The sequence below is a fragment of the Sparus aurata genome, chromosome 3 (assembly GCF_900880675.1).
Source record: "Sparus aurata chromosome 3, fSpaAur1.1, whole genome shotgun sequence".
Taxonomy (NCBI): domain Eukaryota; kingdom Metazoa; phylum Chordata; class Actinopteri; order Spariformes; family Sparidae; genus Sparus; species Sparus aurata.
The window spans coordinates 9,105,053-9,119,837 of record NC_044189.1 but is presented as its reverse complement, the minus strand read 5'-3'; the positions used below and the strand labels follow the sequence as shown (position 1 = coordinate 9,119,837).

General features: G+C 42.8%; 1 protein-coding gene across 3 annotated transcripts in view; it reads right to left on the bottom strand.

Moving 5' to 3' along the window:
• The window catches only part of epha10 (EPH receptor A10), a 170,953-nt gene that overhangs the window by 128,168 nt on the left and 28,000 nt on the right, over positions 1 to 14,785 (bottom strand). The gene's annotated exons all lie outside the window — the stretch shown is intronic.

Sequence of the window (14,785 nt, the reverse complement as noted above, 5' to 3'; positions counted from 1 at the left end):
GCTCAGAGGGATGTTTAGCATTAGCTGCTTAGATAGACGACACACAGCAAGGTGAAGGGACAGCTAAGAGTTGAGCTTTTTATTTTTTTACTCATTTATTTTATGGGCAGGCCCTTCTTGTTTAATTTAGAAGTGATATTACCACTATTCGAGCCTACAGGGCAATATAATGGTGTTAAAGTGAAATTTAAAGCCACTTTCTCATTTTTATACTTGTACTTTTGTGTTCAGGGGAAGATAAAGCAATGCATTTATCTGACAGCCATAATTAAAACTTACTTTAATGATTATGATTATCTATCTAGAACAAAAACAAACAGAAAAAACAATTTGACTTTGTGTTCTTTAGACACTTTACGTTCATTCTGTTACCATCTTTACTTTCATTTGGGGTATCGAAAGTGTTAACAAAGGCTGTGACTAATGTTATTTTAAGATTATACCAACTTAAAATATTAGTTTTTGTATTAATTGTTGCGTAGTTAAGTCTCCACGGTCAAGGCCTAAAGATATTCAATATACAATGATATAAAACCTTAGAAAACTAGATACTTTAAGTGCATGTTGTGGCTAAGACATCTACACTTTAAACTTGTTCTAGAAGCAAAGCTTACAAATTAATTCAATAAAATCAAATGAAATCAATCTGCAACTAATCTGACAATTGATTAATCACATCAGTTTTAAGCAAGAACACCAAATATTCTCTCGTCCCAGGATAGTAAATGTGAAAGATTTATTATTCGTCTTCTCTTTAAGACGTCAAATAAATGTCAAATAAGAATTTCAAAAAGTTATGTTGACTTGTCGGTTTGAGAGGAATGATTCTGAACCGGAATTTTCTGATTCCAGCTTCTTCAAGGTGAACATCTTTTTGGTTTATTTGATCCTCTATGTCAGTAAACTGAATATCTTTGGATTGTGGACAAAACAAAGGATTAGAGGACGTCATCCTTGGCTTTGGAAAAACACTGATCGCCATTTGTCCTCATTTTCTGACATGTTACGTTCCAAATGACTAATCCACTAATCAAGGAAATCGAGTGATTAATTCACAGTGAAAAAAATCCTTATCGCAGCCCGAATTTAACATTTTTCCTCACATTTTATAGACACAAAGATAAAGTGTTAACGAGGAAATATCCATCAGATTCATCAATAATAGAAAACCATAAATCTAGTCTGTGAAGACGCCACAGTTCACTTGTCATGATGTCTACGAGCTGTCAGTCCAAGGGGGGGGGGCCCTTGTTCCGTACTCAGAAGCATTCAGCAGGCGTACGCAGGCCATCATCAGCACATTTATCTTAATCTATAATGGAATATCAACATCTGCAGCGGCATATGGTGAGCCACATTATCGCCTCATTTTTAAAGGGATTTTGCTGATGTTAAAGTTCCCCGTGCTTTAAGCTTGTCTGCTTAAAAAGACCCCCCGACACACACACACCACCACACACTGTTTCATGCTCTCTCGCAGCGTTCCCAACACCTACAGCCTTGAGGCAATATGAGATCTGACAACCAGACAAAGCCACCCCAGAGCACAGACGGCTATTTTTCATCCTTGAGAAGTGCTTGCTTTTGCTCTGGTACTTCGGCGCGTCGCTCGGCTTTGACTTTTGTTTTTCTGCCTTCGACTTTCAGCCGCCGCCGGAGCCTTGTAAGGGCTATCAGAAACAACCGGCGCGATGCAGTCGGGAGCAGGCAGTTAGCTCCTTGACAAGTAACCATTCCTCCTCATCCTAGACAATTTCTGGAGTTCTTGAAATGACTTTAGCATCGCAGCCGCCGCCACATGACAAATATCTGGCCGTATCGACATTAACAACCGGGCACACGGATGGCCTTCTGAGCAGGGAGTCGAAAAAAAAACCTACGCAGTGTGACTCAAGTTGTGGCGACTCAAGACCTTTAATCTTCCTGACTCATGCTTCGAGGACTCTGACACAGAGATGTGCCGACATACCAAAAAGAGGGGGGGTGAGATTTTGGATTTTTCACACTTGAACAGAGCAGTCAAAACGCAACTCTACAGAGGCCGAACTTTTTGGAATAAATCTGCTGCGAAAAAAAACTGAAAACACCGTTTCGTGAGAGGTGTTCATTTTTTTTTATCTTGAGGCCATGACTCCATCTGCTCAGCTCAGGAGGGAGAATATCAATAAGAGGTGAAGTAAATGCCAGTTGAGAGTCTTTTAAAAAAAAAAAAAAAAAGGCATGCTCTTAAGTGTCACCACAGTTGGGGAGCCAAATTCCTCAGAGAAGCCAACGCGAGTGAATACTTTCGTCTTTTCTGGCTTGAAAAGGAGACGCCGGCAGCCTTGGCTGGAGTGCAGGGAAGCCTTGCTGGACCGCGAGAGATCCTTTACTAAACACTTAACTTTATTGTTTTTGGGTTAACACTGCCGGGTGCCCAAAGCACGGCTCTGCGCTTAGCTGATAACATAGAGGCGTTTGGAGGAGATCAGAGCGGGAGAGGGCCAAGGGTGGTGGAGAGACACAGAGGAGGGCTGAGGCGGGGAGGCGAGAGAAAAATAATCAGCGGAGGAGGGTTATGAGAAGAGCCAACATGAAAGAGGAAAATGAAAAAGACAAAACAAAAAAAATATGTCTGGGGAAGGAAAAAGAAGAGGGAAAGGAGCACATGAAGTGCAAATAAATGAATACTGCGGGTAATGCACAGAGGGATCAGTGTGCCTTAGTGAGCAGTCAGTCAGTCAGAGAGGGACTCGGAGGACAAAGTTGGCACTATGATCACACGCTGAATACATAAGTCCTGTAATCACAGCCTAGTTAGACAGACTAATGGGCCTTTAGGGGCAGGAAGGGGCGAGAGAGAAAACACAGAGAGGCCGATAAGAGTGAGAGAGACGGAGAGGAAGGCGAGAAAGTTCGGCAAAGAAAGCCAGAGCAGGGGACAGATGGGTCACCGAAGTTAGAGAAAGTACATGTGACAAAGAAACAAAAGCCTCTCCGTCCGTTACACACAGCTCTCGCTGATAGCCGTGACACATTAGCTACTAACCACCAATTTTAATGGTTGTTTCATAAGTAATTGCCCGTCATTATACGGACAATTTGGAACTGTGAGCCAATTTTGCTTTTTTTCTTTTTTTTTTTGTCATTCCATTTGGGTTTCAGAGCGATTTAGGGCAGACAAGATGAGGCTGCCTTTCATTACTAATGGAAAAGGCACAGTCACAGCCAACACAAGAGTCAAAGTCCATCATCGAGCTTAAAGGTCCCACTTGTAAGAAAGTTTGATCGTTGCGTCTCATTCCCGACTCATCAAATCCTGACGATTCGGGTCGGTGGACCCAGTATTTGACGAGCTGCGAGAGAGCCTCAACAATCAATTTTCTTACAAATTGGACCTCTAACCAAAGAAAGCATTGGTTTGTGTGTTGGGAGAGAAGGAGACTTGATGATGTGGTTTATCTTCGGTCACGCTTGGATGTGAATTTTAAAAAATGCGAAGAGGGCATCAAAGAGCTTTTTTCCTCAGAAAGTCTGAAAGGACCGTCTCTAGAAACCTTTTGAAAAAGTTTTTTTTTCCCAAAATGAAAAAAGATTGATCAATAACCACAAGGAGGCAAAGAAGCTACCCCACTAATAGGGTGAAGGCTATCGCGAGGCCTTTTACTTCAGCGAGCTCCGAGCACGATTCTTTGGGATAAGAGGCATGCAAAAGCTGACATACAGCCGCAACACGAAAGGAACGTTTTGTGCACTTCTGAGTGGAAAACATCTGTGTTTTTCTCTTAAAAGAAGACCTTTGTGAAGGTTTTCAATACCGGAAAAGTAGAGTCTCCACTTGAAATTGCACATTTTAATATGGTGCCGCTGCGTGCCTCTGATTGCCTTCATGCGCGCGATTAAGGGTATCTTTTTGTGTTGCCTTCGTCTTTGTTTTGCAACGAAAGGTAAGTGTATCTCGAGTGTAAGCCCTCCATTTCTACCTCCCTCCTTCGCCTCACCCACCACTTTCATCTTTCTCTGGTTTTGTGAGATGTACTAATTGAGTTGCTCAGCCTTGCCGACACACAAGGATGAGATACTCCGATGGAAACAAAAGCAAGCTCTGAGGGACAAGGCAGCTGTAGGAGAGATGTTCACAACAGCGCTGAGGTCAAATACTCTAAAGAATGTGAGGGTGTAGCAGTAGCACTCATGAAGAGGCTAAAGACCGGCCTTTGTCGAGCATCTAGCCGATTCTTACGTGGCTATTTTTCCTTCCAAGTGGTGGAAGGTTACACGAGGACAGCTCCGTATCAGCGGTCATTTTCAAGGACCTCCAAAGGGTTCTCGTTCTTTCTCCTAGAACTGGTGTGTGTGGGTGTGTGACTCTTAAACTGAGAGTCAACGAAGATGTTCAAAGCTAAGAAGGTAAGCTGACAGGAGAGGGGAAAAAAAGGGTTGAGAGAACAAAAAGAAATGGAATCCATTGCTTTGAATACATGCCTGACGAATAAAAGTGATAAACAGTGAACGTTTTGCCTGAGACATTCACTCGCGTCTCCGCTGAAACACAACTCACAGATGCGCAACGCCGTATATTCTAACAAACAAAGAGCTTTTAAATCGCTCCCAGTGAAAGAGGCTCGTTTCATAATTCGCCTCTGTAATGTTGTACGGTTTCATGGCAGGATTAGCTCTTACACTGGCTGTCCTCACCACGACCTGCTGGCTACTAATCAGCCGGCCCGACCCTGAGGCCAACAACGGGGGCTCAGGAAGCTCAACCTGCCCAACGAGGGAGTGCAGAGATCGGGATAAGTACAGGCACCACTGGGACGACTATTGTCCAGTCATTATCCTTCTTGTACAATAGAAGAGTGGAGGGGAAACTGAGACTTTAAACAGGCTGAAGCTGAGATCAAAGGCATGAGAAAGGAAAGAATAAGATATAACGGAGCTGTAGCCATGAGATTTGGACAAAAATAGAGACTTGACTTGGACTTTACTGCTGCAGGACTCGAGTCTTATGAGCTTGACTTCCGTAAGATTCGAAAGCAAAACATTTAAATCTTAGATAACGGGCATGTACATATATTAAGTCTAGAATATCACATGCATTAAATGAACTTGATCTCAAATAGCTTTATAAGTGTGATAAGAAAATGTTTAATAGACCTGAAGGACTTGCATCTTTATTTGCAATTTGTTAATAAAGACATGTGACTTTCCCTCAAAATGGACTGAGACTTGAGCTGAACTTGACTCAAGGACTCGATACCTGACCTGTGACTTGCATTCACAGACTAGAGACTTCTCACAAAGGCTTCAGTCTTAGCTTGGAGTCGGACCCAAGCCTTGACATGAGTCTTTGTGACAGTGAAGAACTTAAATCAGATCCATCTCAAGTGTTGAGTAAGTTATGGAAGTGTCAAGTCATTGAGGTGGATCTAAATTAAGCCTGATTTAGACAAGTCGTAGTCAGGCATCAGGTCACAAAGACCAGTCCAAGTCATGTCTCAAAATCTGTCGAAGCAAGTCTCAAGTCATTGAGACAATAGTTGTGTCACTGACTTCAGACTTTCTTTGATAGGATTTGTTTTAACGATGTGGGACTTGACTTGTTCTCGTCTCAGTGACTTGCTCTGACAGACTTGAGACTTCGCTTGGATTAGTCTGTATGATTTATGACTAAACCAGGACTTAACTAAATGACTTAAAACTTGACTTACACTTATCTCAGTTACTTGAGACTTGGACTTGTCTATGTGACTTGGGTCCTGATTACAACTCTTCTTAATAACCTGAGACTTTTCTTTGACTTTGACTTAATGCCTCATTTTGGAAAGAATAACACAAGACCTGGGTGGAGATTTGCTTTGACAGACTAGAAAACTTTACTTAGACCTTTGTCAGAAACTTGGTATTGGCCTGTCCAAATAACTTGAGACTTGACAGGTTTGGGACTTCACTTGGACCTGTCAATGTGTCTTGGGTCCCTGAAGAGGACCTGCTCTAGGCTTGCCTTAGACTTGTCTTAATGAATGAAGTCTGGACTTGAACTTGTCTGAACAACTTCAGACCTGATTTCAAACTTGTTTTGAGAGACTAGAGACTTGACTTGTCCCAAGGGTTTGATGGTTGACAGACTCGGACATGGACACAAATGATATAGAGAAATGTGTACATCCGTACTGCAAAGTTTTTACAGAGTGCAGTTTGTTGATCCCTCAGGAGGCAGACTGGTTCTCCACTCCCCACTAAACAGAATTACTAAAGCAGGAGCACCCTCGAGGCTGGCTGGGATTTACAGCCTTGCCCGAGGACTCTAGAGCGGGACCGCAACAAGGGACTTGGAAGGGCCCCGAATCGCATTCGCAGCACTTCATATGAAGAATGGTCCTCCTGTTTGCTACACCACCCCGCCGCTCCAAGACGTGGGAGGGAAGATAATATATAGTTTGACAGGAGCAATACAGTAATACTGCTGTAGAACAGATAAAAAAGGATAAATGGGTGGGGATATGAAGTGTCACATAAAAACACAAACGGGCACATAAAAGATAAATGCTGTGTATAAACTGACACACACACAAATCAGGAGCCAATGCGCGCACACACACATAAACCACCTTCAGAGACAAATGGTGTCAGCGAACTCACTTTGCTGCTAAAACACACACACACACCCTTTGCTGATAGCCAGCCAGCGGTGCTATAATAGCCGTCCTAACAGCGGAGTGCATTAACTTCAAACAGGGCTCTGCTTTCAACAGAGTCATTAAACTTTCACTTGTAACTTGACATACTGTAAAGAGACTCGGCCGTCTGCTTTCTAAAGCCCACCATGCAATTACCTACATGATACATGACAATGGGGTGGATGGTTAAATGCTATCATGGTGCGCTGCATGTCTCCTTTATATGTAGCGTGTGCCTTAAATAGGCTGTCGAGCAGCATAAACTTCAAACTACTTCTTTTTTGCTCTAACTTCTGAACTAAATACTGATTGCACCGTATGACGGCTGCAGAAAAACGACACCATTCACGTATAGATTGGTACAAAGGGAGCGCGAGCAGAACAGAAAGAGGCATTATTTTGCCCGGTCACAACCCCCCCCCCCAGGTAACAACGGAACAACTGGGATAACTGTGGAAACTACACACTGCAATAGAAAACGTACCTCCCTGGCGGTGTAGGCCAAGAAGGCAAAGAGGGAGTGACTGAAACTGTGGAACAATAAGAGCGAAAATGGGCCGACATTAACTGTGGGTCCATTAATGATGGAGGGTGCGTTGTGTTAAAGTCTGTGACATGTGTTTCGCCTCACCACCAGGACTTCAGATGGTTCGACACAGACATTAGATTAATACAACAGGGTATCTTACTCTGCCTTTTCCTGGCACTGAGATGGAGATTTTAGGTTAAATTGGGATTCTTATGGTGGTTTTTTTCTTTGGACAGTGGCCAGGAAGTTAGCTGTAGCCTGGATGCTAATGCCTAACCCAATGGCACTAATGGTAGCATCACATGGAAACTCCAGGAGGGTTGTCTGTCTCCAGTTTAATTGCATTAGTGAAAAATAGTAGTAGTAAAAAATGCCAAAAGCAAGTTCCTAGAGAGAAAAGGGATGAATTTTAATCAAAAAAACGAATACAATTAAATTACTAAAACATCCAAATTCGAAATCTTCTCATTTGAGTAACTGGAACCATGTGCGCATTAATACTTTTCGTGTCTGTCCTTTGTTAAGTGCCACTCATGTGTTTTTCTCTCAGTGCTATACCAGTTGTCTACGATACAGCACTTACCATGACCTTGATGACTGAGAACCTTCATCAACATATTCTTATTTTTGCCCCTGTTTAGCAGCTACTCTACACATTTGGCTCAAGTGTAATGCAATCACGGCAGAATGCTTAATCATGGCCCATAGCTTGGTTATCCATGAAAATCACAATTTCAACACTTGACAACCACTTTAAGTCAAAGGGCCAATAATTAGTGATTTTTTTTCTCCCCCTTTTTTTTGTTGATGATGAAGTTTAATTCAGCTAATTGATTAAAGGTCCTGTATGGACGGGAATCAGGCAGGAAATGGGAGAGAGAGAGAGAGAAATGAATGTGAGAGCAGAGAGCGTCGAGATGAAAGTAGCATTTCCGATGCTTACTAAGAATTCAATTTAAAAGAAATTCGGTGAAATATGTCAAAATAAGTGCATGCACACTCTTGTTGAGCCAGCCAGCGCAGTAATAAAGTTAGAAAAGTTGTGTGAGGACATCTCAGGGGCTGCTTAGCACCATCAAGGTGCTAATCCTCCGTCAACCACATGTGTTTCATGGTCATTATTCCCCATTCTTAGTTTTGAAATGAAGATTTTCTGCGGCCGATATGGGCAGACGAAAGAAAAAGGATGACAGCAACAATTGAAAAGTCATTAAAGACGTGAAGGTTAAATCTGTATTCAAGCAAATGCGACATGTTCTGTGCAGAAATCGATGTTGCTATTACTACTTTGATTGCAGCGACTGTGACATCACAGGGTACGTTATGTCCCCGGCGGATAATGTCTTCCTCATCTCCTCCCGCCCGTAATTGTCAGTTTTTCCCTCCCTCCCTCTACCTCTCCTGCACTGCCAGTCTTGAATCTGAATGACCACCTGTTAAGACAAATCGCCTCCAGGGGGAATAAAGCCAGTGTGTGTGTGTGTGTGTGTGTGTGTGTGTGTAAGCATGTTTGTGTGCGCTTGCGGGTGTGAAAAGAAAAGAGTCATTGAGCGAGCCAGAGAGGCAGCGAAGGCAAAGAGAAGTGTGTTCAGGCAGAGAATGAGGGGCTGACTGAGGAAAGGAATAAAAAAAAAAGAAAGAGAGAGAGCGACAGGTTGAGTCACCTGAGGAAGAAAGAGGGATCCTATTAAAGTAACGCCTGCTGCGAGTGAATAAACACACACCTGCGATGCTTTGATTACAATATGTTCCAAAAGCTCGGAGGCGGAGACATTCCTTCTCTTTTCATTTCTCACCGAGGAAAGAGAATGATGGAAAGATTTGTGTCCCAGATGCATTATCAGCACATTCATCAGACGTTAGAACTAGAACTGCAGTAACCAAGCATGACAGCTTATAACAAGGTTCATAAAATAGTATAAGTGTTGGACGTAATGTACAAGTTGAGCACTCATAATGCTTTATAGCTGCAGGCCAAAGTGACTACAGCGCTGTGTAAGTAAACACTCATAATGCTTTATAACAATAACTAGAACTTATTATGAAGCTGCTGGTTAAAAATCTGTTAACGACATTCTTATAATGCGTCATAGAGTGCCTACAGTTATTAGAATGCTTCATAACAATGACCACAACACATCGTAGGTTCAGGTATACCACGTCGTAAATGCTCGTCACAGAACAAGAAACATTTTTTTCTCTATCAGCTGTGATACATTAAAGTCTTTTTTATAAAACATTATAATCACTATTACAGTAACTTATTATAATGCAACACCGGGTGCTTTAAGTAGACTAATTATACACGTGTCAATAAGTTGGTATAACTCCTAGATTCAGATTTTCTTTTCTATCAATATAATGCATTATAGATATTTGTGTAATAATACGTTATGGTTATTGTTTACATTAATGAGTGCTTGTAACTCTGATTAAACAGCGCTGTAGATTTGCAGTATTAGTATGTTGTTATAATGCTTTATAGACAGAAGCGAGAAAAGAAAGGTAAGAAAGAAGCAGCGCGTTGTAAATACCATAACTTTAGCCAGTTGTAGACATATAGCAAACTGCTCTGATGCATTATAACAGATTATAAACTCCACGTTTCTGAAATGAATTATATATATATGAATATACTACAGGATGACTGAGAGCCCCGAGTTAAATGAGAGTTCTAAAATTCGCTGTACTATCAAAGCCATGTCAAGTCTTTATGTTCCAGAGCTTCACATTTTAATTAAAAGTGACAAAGCTTGCTGTAGACCTGACCTCTGCAGAAAGTTTAACTGAAGGTTCAGGAGCTGAAGGAAGGAACAAGCCAGGAGGACGAAAGCGAGACACAAGAGCAAAAGACAGAGGAGGAGAGAAGACCGGAGGCCAGAGGAACTTATTTTCATTTGTTGGGTCTGGTAAAAGGTTGTAATTGGTTGTCCGGATTGATATAGTGAGAGCGGTTAGAGCGCTGTCAGGTCTTGTTGTTACGACAGAGTGGCTCCGAGGTACAGCGCTGAGAACACGCTTTTGCTGGCAACTAGGCGAAAAGTCCTCCGCGAGGCAGGTCGGAGCGACTTCCACGGCAAACTTCTAAAAAAAAAAAAAAAGAGAGAAAAAAAGAAGGGTTTTCAAAGTGGCCGGGTGATATTTATATCAGACTTATCTTTAAAGTAGCGGCACTTATCAGGGAATATCTCAGGTTACACCGAGGACACAGAAATCCAAAATACCTCCTTCTCTTCCGTGACTTGTTGGCTCAGGTTCAGACGAGCCACTTTAACCCCGGGTTTTTAGCAGAGGGACGCGCGGGATTTAAAGGAACTAGCGGACTGTGCGAGCAGAACTATTTAAAGGACGGACAGAGCGGTAAGTGAAAGGGACAAATGCAAGAAACCACTTCGAGAAACCGTCACGTCACTAAAAGCAAAGTGCTGGGGAAAAAAAAACTCTGGAATGGTCCATGGCAGAAATCAAGCAGGCAGACATGCTGGTGAAAGAGACTCTCGCAGATGTAAAAATAAAGGGAGAAGGGCCGGGGAGAGAGCGAGAGGATGCGAGATGACGAAAAGAGATATGTCAGTCAAATATAGACAAAGGCGGAGACGCTGGAATGACTCAGCTCGGCTGCCAAAAGAGCGAAACATCATCGGTTACAGAAATAGGACTGAATCTACGCCAGATGAACTTTTGGGGTCGATTTAAACGACCAAGATGAAGGAGGAACTGACAGTTTGTTCATTTCTTGGCCTCATAAGCGTTTAAGGCAATGAACTTGACACAAATAATTAACTTCTGAAGGAGCAATTTGTGCAGCATCAGTAGCTGTAATGGAACCACGGCGATATGAAGCTCCAGTGGGGCTTCGTCCCGTTCTTATACGATGCCCGACAACGCACAAAACGACTCGCCTGCAGAACTCAAATAAAAATTTAAGCGGCATTACGTCCAGAAGTTTACTGCCCACGTAGAGCTCAAACACCCGCAATACAGTCAATACATCTGTTTTCTCCGCCCGTTTAACCTTCTGTCGCAAAAGTTGCAACCTTGCTACCTCAGAGGAAACAATTCTAAACCCTCCGTCTTTCAAATCAAAAGCCTATTAGTAAAAAAAACAACCAAACAAATGTTTCCATTCCACTGTACGACAAGGCCAATAAAAAGAGGCTTTTGGAAAGATAATAAGCCTTGAACTAAACTCAGTAAATAAAACACAAGATGCTTCACTACTTGTTTTGTTCCAAATTATCTTCCTTTTAACGCTTTTACAATCATTTCAAGTGTATTTCGCATCAATTAAACAGGCGTGACGCTGATTTTCCCCGGCTCCTTACGCAACCACGTTTCCATATGTTATGTTATTAATGGAACTACATTATCATCTCTGTAATGTCAAGGCGATCGACAGTCAGTGTACATGTGTTTGGTGCTCAGTGAGCCAAATTGAAATGTGCTTGCATAACATAAGGGATCAGAGAGTTTACATGATAAAGGGAAGAGAGCACACTGACTGCGTGGTACTTCGTGTCTGAAGACGAGGCACAAGTTAAATTCAAGGTTATTCATACAGAAGGAACTCAAGTGGGTTTGTGTGTGTAAACACACACATGCACGGCTGGATTTGCGCAGTATTAAGAGTAATGCGAAAGCAACCACGTCGCCAAAATATGTTGGAAATGCACTTTTCTGCAAACCTTGGATATGTTCAAACAACATAAATATTTATGTTGCAACTTGGTAAGTTGAGGGGGAAATAATCAAAGAGGTCTGCTTTTAAAACTGGATTGTTTTTTCGCCCCGAACACAGCTGGAAATATCCAGCAGTCTCCCGCTTACAAATGTTGAAACGCAGTCTCGAACTGTGGTCACTGGCTTGGCAGCCTTGTCGCTGAACTCTACCACCACCCCCTCTGTTTCCCAATATGAAAGTCAGGTCTCAAACATGTAATGTCAACACGATAAAGAAATATGGTAACCAACCTAAGACACGTAAATATGTGTATGAGTAAATGGCGAGAAACAGTGACTGAATGCAAATAAATGTTTTAATCAGTTAATTAAATGCTAAATTTTTGTCAGACTACAGCCGACTGGTTCCAAAACTGTATTTTGGCCAATGCTTTTCTCCTCTTTTGCTCGCCATACTGAGCATTTACCTTCATACAACCAAAGTCTGCTCAAACATGATTGCTCAACACTATTTCGGTTACGAACGGACGAAAAAAAAAAAAACTGAGACCAACACCAAAATCTTGTTCAGTGCCTTCAAACTTTGCATTCATACCGAGATATCTGTTCACAGAAATGTAAACATATCAGCAAGTAATCTCAAAGAGCCATTGAAGGCAGATTCAGCAGCAGCGAACCAAACTTTACCTCCTCAGTTTCTCCCGCGGTGACACGCTCACACTCACAAACACATGATTATGCTCCCTTGTTTGCGGCGACGAGCTCCGACGTTAACCTTTCTCGAGTGCAGAGGACTGTTTCAAATGTCATGGAAACACAGAGCGTGACGCTAAAGTGGCGTGCATGGCATTCCTGTCTGCTCCCACAAACACACACACACACACACACACACACACACACACACAGTCTATTCACGTTGTGTATGCTCTTTGGAATTTGTGCATTCGTAACGCAAGTGCGCCTGCATCAGCATATGTCATGCATGACTGGTAAACCTTGCCTGGGTGTATGTACAGTGTGCATGTGAACGCCAGTGTGTTTAAATTCCCACGTACACACGGACCCCTGGTTTTAATTCTGGGAATGCCTAACTTGCAAGCCTTTCAGAGGACTGTTAAATTATACAAGTGTGTATCTTAGCACTGTGCAACTACTCCTCCTCCACCACCACCACCACCACCCCCCTTCATCTTCTACCTTAGTCTCTCCTCAATCCAGCCAGCTAGGCAGCCAGCAGACTGCATTATTTAAACCAGACACTCATTCAGGCAACGGTCTTGAATAGAGCCTGCCGGGGCCTTACGGTTTGATGTCAGCGCAACGGAGAGCTAACGAAAACACGGCGAGACGTTGAGACGTCGAGACGTCGAGAGGGGACGGAGAGTGTGCATGACAAAGGGAAGTAAAAAGTTTTTTGTTTGTCAGCCCCTCTTGACATGTTCATCCCTCCCGTCTGTTTTGTCCTCGCCGCAGCTCTTTATCCCGCTCTCCGACAACTCCTTTCTCTCCTCCTGCCCTCGTCTTTTTCCCTTACTCACCCTCCCTTGCTCCCTCCATTCCTCCTTCTCTCTTATTCATAAGCGAGGGAGGAGAAAAAAGGGGGGAAGGCGGCGGCGTTACATAAGTGCAGAGGAGCTCCAAGGTTTTTTGTGCTGACTTTGTTTTCCCTCTGGTTCAATTTGAGAACCACTTTGGATTAAATTAGGTCGTCTTCTTTCCGCATTCACCTCTCCTCGTCCCTTTTCATTCTCCCCCCTCCCGGCTCCGTCTTTTTTCTCCCCTCCCCAGTCTTTCTTTTATTCACTGACAACTGAATGAACGAGAAGTACCTGCACCAGCGCTGATGTACACAGGTCTGACCGGGACCCTAAATCACTCAATGCACACGCAGCACAATCTCAAACCTATCTTTTATTTTTTATCGTTTTTCCCCTCTTGCATACGTGCTGCACTCACCCCCGGGGAGGTTCAGGAAAGTCCACAAAACCAACTAAATAAATGAGCACGCGCACCGCACCGACACATAGCGGTATTCATTTTTTTTCCCCCGTCCTGCCTTCCCATGGTGCACCGCAAAGCAAACAAACACCCCGCTGTGCAGAGGTAAACAAAACGCGGCAACCAGTCACTGAAAAGCAGACACACCGACAACATTGTTTCACAGAAAATTAGGCTTCCAGAATAGACTCGGCGAGAGATGAATGCGTCGCATAAAGACCTCAGGATAAAAACAAGGGCGAACCAGCAAAAAAACCCCAAAACACCCCAAACTATTTCTGCGGTGGCACAGCACCAGGCATCTGCGAAGCAATTTGATTCCTTTCAAAAAATTTTGAATTTCAGGATACATGAGTGGATGCCAGAGTGGCGATGTGTCAGATCCGTCAAGACTCAAATCAAGACTGAAGTGAAGGACTTTCACAAACCAGACAAAGAGCGAAAACATCAACAGGTCTCAGACGCAGCCACAGCAGCCTGTTATTGGCGAGAATAATAAAGTCATTATGTTTTGTAAAGGAATAAACTACAGCAGACACCAACCGAAAAATACATAAATACTGCTTTCACTGATGACGACTTGTTTTCCTCGCTCTGGAAAGGCTGGATGGAACTCCAGCGAGTACGTCTGCGTTTGACCTCCAAGCATTTGGCAGCAAACAGTTTCAACAGATTTCAAATTTACACAACGTTTATGAAAGAAGGCAACATTTTATTTTCCATATTGTCATCAGGATTTACAAATACAATAAGCAGTAAACAATAAAAGCACCTTGTTTGTCGGCTGTGGAGAAAGTCCCCAGACTCCCTTAAAAAAATTACGTAATTATGTTATTTGTTGAGTTAGGAGACTCTTTATAAACACTGTAAAACATTATCTATGGTAAATTCTCAATAAATCATGCCTTCTTGGTAATTC